Source organism: Rousettus aegyptiacus, unplaced genomic scaffold (genome assembly GCF_014176215.1).
Source record: "Rousettus aegyptiacus isolate mRouAeg1 unplaced genomic scaffold, mRouAeg1.p scaffold_m13_p_11, whole genome shotgun sequence".
Lineage (NCBI taxonomy): Eukaryota > Metazoa > Chordata > Mammalia > Chiroptera > Pteropodidae > Rousettus > Rousettus aegyptiacus.
The window spans coordinates 41,944,009-41,950,187 of record NW_023416286.1 but is presented as its reverse complement, the minus strand read 5'-3'; positions in this window follow the sequence as shown (position 1 = coordinate 41,950,187).

The following is a 6,179-nucleotide window of genomic DNA, read 5'->3' as shown; positions in this document are numbered from 1 at the left end:
TGTACCCACTACAGAGAGATCTCCAGGCCGCCCCTGGTGTGTGTCCTGAACATGCTCCTTGCAGCTCCTGCACGGCCTGCCCGGGCTCTGCAGTCCTAGAAGCCTTCACTTTGGTCTTTAAAAAATCTCCATCTCCATGTTTGTTGGTACAGAAGTTCCTGCTACATTGTGTGTGTGTGTGTGTGTGTGTGTGTGTGTGTGTGTGTGTGTGTAAATGAATGAATGAAAAAAATGAATGAAAATAAAATCAAGGGTAGGGTGTTTACTTTAGATACCTGCCACTGAAATATCATCTCCCTTCCTCCTGCAAAATATTCATCTCTTCGCCTCTTCCACACTGGTCATTTTTGGAGGGATAAGGCTATGCCCCCCTTTTGTTTAAGTGTTTAATAGGCTATCAGGCATTAATACTCACCGTGAATTGTCATCTTCCAGGGGCATGTGGTGGGATCTGAGTTTGATGGGGCTGTGGAAGAAGAAGAGAAGAAAACATAGGCACTCTTGTTGGGGAGGCACTCTGAGCTGCCAAGGGGACCTCGGGGACTGGCCTTCTAGGTGACCAAAGAAAAGCAAGGAGGACCTAGTGCGACTGAGAAGAAAGAGACAGGGCGCCAAAGGTGAATGTGACCCCACCTCTCACTGTGAGGGCTACCTGCTTCCCTTCCTCTCTCCACACCTTCCTCTCACAGAGCATGCTTGCCAGGGCTAGTGGGGCCACAGGGCAGTGTTTGGGGCAGGGCTCTGATCTTGCTGGGACTAGCTGAGCTGTCAGCAGGACCGAGTTCCCTGACTCCAGGTTAGGAGGAGAAAGTGGCTGCTCTTTGCAAGGGAAGGCTGAGCCTGCCTTACTCTGTGCTGTGGTTGTCTGGTCCGCTTCTGGGATTCCTGACCCTGCTTTGGAGGGGGCTTGTCTGAAGTGAGTCTTGATAGGATCCCTCACCCATACATTTGTTTTAAATGTGGTGAACTAAGTATAATAATTTTAAAATTATAAGTAGTGAATACCAAAATATATATGGCCATTGAAATGAGCAAGAAGTCAAGTGGGAGGATAATCATGGAACACTTACTACGTCCAAAGGCTTAGACGTAACTTTGCACATCACGAGAGTATTAATAAAAACAAAGGTAATAATATTGATAGATATCATTCATCAAGTGCCTTTTATGTGCCAGGCATTTTCTCATATAATCCTGGCAATAACCCTTCTAACTCTAACTGACAGTTAAGGAAACAGACTTAAAAAGGTTGAGTAACTTGCCCAAGGCTTCATAACTTAAGTGGCAAGGCTGAGATTCAGACTTAGCTTCAGTGCCAAGCTCCCAAACCAGAAAATATGTGAACATAGGAACCGAGCAAGTCAATAGAGAAAGGTGTGGAGTTAGATAATCAGGTTTGTGGTTCTGACAATAAATCTTATAGGAAGAGGTAGATAGAGAAGGTCTGTGGAAGCTCAAATAGTGACAAAGTTTCTGGAAGGAATTGAGGCTTGATCTGGATTTAGGTAAGTGAAAGGGTGAGCAGAAGGTATTTTAAGATGGATGAAAGGTACGTAAGTGAGCACAGGGTGTGAGAGGTACTGGCAGGAGATGAGGAAGGGAGGATGAAGGCCTGGTTCAGGGAGCTAAGGCAGCAGATTAGTGTGGTTAAGCTAGAGTCCCCACCCATTCTCTTTGTGGTTTTGGGTAAATCACTAAACCCTTTAAACCCTAGTTCCTCATCAAAAAAAGAGGGATAGAGGGATAATGATAGCATCTGCTTTACCTTTTTGTGGTGAAGACTGCAAGATGATTCATGCAAGGTACTTAGCACAGTGTCTGGCACATGTGAACTGCTACAAAAATATGTCATCTGTGGTTGCAGTTGAAAAGGTTCTTTCCTCACTTTGTAAACTCCTGGGTTTTTGTGTCTTTTCCCTTCTTCAGGTTCCTCCAGCCACTGAGTCATCAAGCCCAGTTGACTCTGTCTTCATGTTTGTTGTTTCTTTTCTTTTCTCACTGCCACTACCCCTGTTCTAGATCCCTGTCGTGACATGCCAAAATTATTGCAAAAGACTCCTACTGGTTTCCTGTGTTCAGTCTTTCTCCACATCTGTCTACCTTGTACGTGAACACCAGATTATTCCCCCTAAAACACTGTTCTCTTCATCTTACTTCCTTACTCAAAACCCTGCAGTGACTCACTCCTGTGTTTGAGATTAAATCCAGACTTTTTAGCTGAATCACCTACAACTGACTATCTATTTGCCTCTGTTTCTTGACATGGTAGCTGTTATTGCCCCACAAGCATTCTATGTTCTTTCCCATTCGAGGAGCCTTCGTCTTGATTTCTGCCTCCAGGAATATTGTACGTCTCTTCCCCTCCATCTGGCTAAGTGCTGGTCTTCCAGGCTGGCTCATCTGAAACCCACCTCCAGTGTGAAGTTCTTCCTGACCAGTCCAGGTCGTGAGATCTCGTTCCTCGGTGGATGACCCTTACACTCACTCTCCCCATGCTTGCTCATTTGGCCAGAAGCTGTCTTGCTAATGATATACACCCACGAAAGACAAAAAGTTTCCCCGATGGACTGCAAATCTCAAGGAAAGTTCACTTCATCTGTTTCTTCTGTCCCCTGTGGTTGCCAGCATGGGGCAGGGCTAAACATACAGAAGGCGCTCAATACATTTTTATTAATTTTGTTGAAAAAATCTAGTAGTGAAAATAATGATAATGAAGAATGGAAGGTGGGAGAGAAGAACCCCTTTTCTAGTAAAGAAAGGTGATTCCTGTGGTGCAGCAGAAGCTGTGGCTTAGATTGGCCAGTCATTCATGTGCCCGGAAACTGGCAGGCTATTTCCCTTTGCGCTTCCTTCAAGACCAGTCTCACTTTCTCCAGCCTTGCCTTCTGCTCTTAGAAGGTGCTCTCTGTCGACATCTTTCCTCTTGAGCTTCCTCATAGAGCTCAGAGTCCTCGCAGAAGGCGAGCTGGGATGGGGTTGGTGCTTAGATGTGAGTCCTATCTCTGATACCTGCCCGAAGGCCCTGCTGGTGGTTCACAGTTGATTGGGAGAGTTTGTTTAATGTCTAACAGATGAGTCTAGGCTGTACGAATGAAGAATGGCACACAGTGGAATACGATGTATTGTGTCATATTGTTAAAGCCTTTAACAATGATATGTGACCATTCGTTGTATCCTTAGTGACAATTACAACAATAATGGCGATAATCTGAGGCAGAGCAGAGTGGAATGAATGATGGGACACCAGAGAAACCTATTCTCACCAGGAGACTTGGGGTTGCAGTCCAGGCTTTCAATTTTTTTTTTGCATTTGTGTTCCATGCCCAGCTGGCAAGCCACCTCCCTCTGATTCAAACGGGAAGCAGAATCCCTCACCCAGGGATCTTGGGGACGTCAAACTTCTCCTTACGCAACAGCCTCCTAATGAGTTAAGTGTAAATGAATCAGAAGCAGATGGATTGGATTGTTCTGGAAATACACCCGAGGTTTAAAAATTAAGGGAAAAAGCACTTTGGCAAAAGGCATTTTGGGGTTTGCCAAGACCCAGAACATTTGAAAAACAGTTCAAGATTTTTTTCTTTTTCGTTTTCTTTTCTCTTTAGTTGCAAAACCCAAAATGCTGCCTGGAGGCAGTAGAAAGAGATGGGCCTTGTTCTCCTTTCAAACTGAAACTCCTCCTGCTGGGTGGGTAATGGACCCCGGACAGGAGGCAATGGGCTATAGAATTACACCAGAGACTGATGGAGTCCAGGAGCAAAGCACCCTGCTCTCGGTTTGCAGGAGAAGGTGGCCCCTTGGGCCCTCATCTCCCAGACTGCGCCTCAGCTCTCTGGGCTTGCTTCTGGCTGCTACCTATGCCTTACTATGTGCCTGCCTTTCATAAGATTTGACTCACCTCATTATATAAGGGAAATGGTCTCCAATTTGCTAGGCGAGAAACTTTGGAGGTTAACAAACACTAATCCAATAAAACATAAAGTGAAATGTTTATTCTAGAAAAAACCCTTTAAACAATTTTTTTTATTAGTCACATTTGGCATAGTTGAGCCTTTCCCTAGAGGGATCATCCTGCTGAGGGAAAAGAAAAACAGTAACTGTCTCAGAAGAAAACTCAATCCAGCAGTTTCTAAATCTGCTGTTAGTTTGCTGTGTGACTGTGCACAAGACGCCAAAGCTCTCTGTGCTTTGCTTTCCCAATCCATCTCTAAAGGTTTTCTCTGTTTAAATGAGAACATATGAATCAAATAAGTAAGGGGCTAATTCATGTTATATAATGTATGCTAATGCTATGGGAGCACTAGATGTCTTCGGTGTGCGTAACGCATGGCCCACTTACTAAATTTCAGTAGAGTTATCTCTTTTCCTCTTTATTCCCCAAGCACCTACCTGTGAAGCCTAACTCATCTGCCTACATCTCTGAATCCTGGGCCATCTAAGGTTGGTGAGCCTGGCTGTTTCTTGGGCCTTGACTGGAAGGGAGTGGCTTGCTGACCTGAGGTCTCATCACAGGATTTCGAATTGCCGTCTTATTTATGGCTCTGTGACGACTCTGGAAAAAACAATATTGATGTTTCTCTTCGAGTTGCTCTTACTGCTTTCACCTCCTCAGGCTCTTGTCTGCCAGCCTTGTCTACTTTTAACAGGGATGGGGAGGCCCCCTGGCTTGGTTTGATAAGAAGTTGGGAGGTACAGCTCAGGCTGTGGGTGCCATAAGCAGAGGGGAGCAGAGTACGGCAGAATTCTGTCCCTCCAGGGAGGCCCAGCTTGTTTCTTCGTTTGCTCGTTTATTTATTCCTTCATCAGCTGTGTTCCTGCTGGATCATGACCCGATCCCTCAGCGAAGGCAGGGCTGTCTGTCCCAGCCCACAGTGACAGCCACCAGCAATTACACAGCTGTCTATAGTTTATAAAGAGTCTGCACATATATAATCTTGTGATATTTCTTTTCAAAAATCCATAGAAAATGCATGGGCTTTCATATTATCTGGTTACTGTCCCACTTTACAGACAGGTCCTATAGCCAGTTAGTGAAAGGGCTGGGTCTGGTGCCCTCATCACATCCCATACTTTTTTTTTTGGTACTTGAATTCACTGTGTTCTGGATCAGGATCTATTTTGTTCTGTGTTGTCTTGTTTATATCACCCCCATGTGGACCATGAACTTCTTTGGGACAAGCTCATTGCTCTTCTCTATAATGCACGTGGTGCAAAGCAGAGAACCTTGTACATGGACTCTGCTTAACAAATATATAATCGGCAGGGAAAAATATCAAATTGGGCAGAACAAGAGGTAACCCCAGTTCATGGTGGACCAGATTGGCATTGCATTCCCAGGCCTGAAAGACGGCTGCTTTGGGTCTCTCGGATCATCACCAGTTGTCACATCCCCAATTGTCCCACCTTTCTCCTGTAGTTGACCTAGCCTCACGATGGATCAGCTGTAGCATCATTACCCTTATTACCACCGCTTTCACATACTGAGCTTCTAGAGTGGGCCAAGAACAATAAAAGAAGGTATGAGCTTGTAGATGTTGTCCTAGCCAAATAAGTACTAAGCAGAAGCTTGGGAACTGGAGGGAAGAAGCAGCCTGTGTAGGGAGGGAGGAAAGGAACACCTGCACTACTAGCTGGGGCCCGGCCCCCCCACCCCCACCCAAAGGGCTGTGTTCCCTGTTGGACTTCCTGGATAACAGCAGTGGGACTCCAGATGATCAAAGGTGCTCTATGTCTTGCTCTCTTGCTTCTTAACCAAATGAATGAGAAGGCAAATTAGAACCCATTTTGATCTCCCAGGAGGAAAGGCACTAGTAATAACAATGATCTTGGAGGTTATAGCTGGTGGGAGGCCGCCATCAAACAGAAAACAGCTTAGCCCTCAAGACAACTAGAGCAAGCTGGGAGCCGCCCACCCTCCTCTCTCACTCCAGGGTGGGGGGCTGTGCGGGGAGGCCAAGGGAAGGACAGATAGCATGACAGGCGTTCTGTTTCATCCTCTTACTGTTCTTGGATCTCCTAAGTGTATGGTAATCCTGAGGAGGCCTCCTCCTCACCTAGTTCCTTTCTCCGACCTGTGAATTCTGCCTTCTCCATTGCTGGCATGATGATTTAGGGCAAAAGTGGACCTGACAGAGACAGGAAGGGAAGATAAAATAAACACAAAATAAAAAGGTAGTCACACT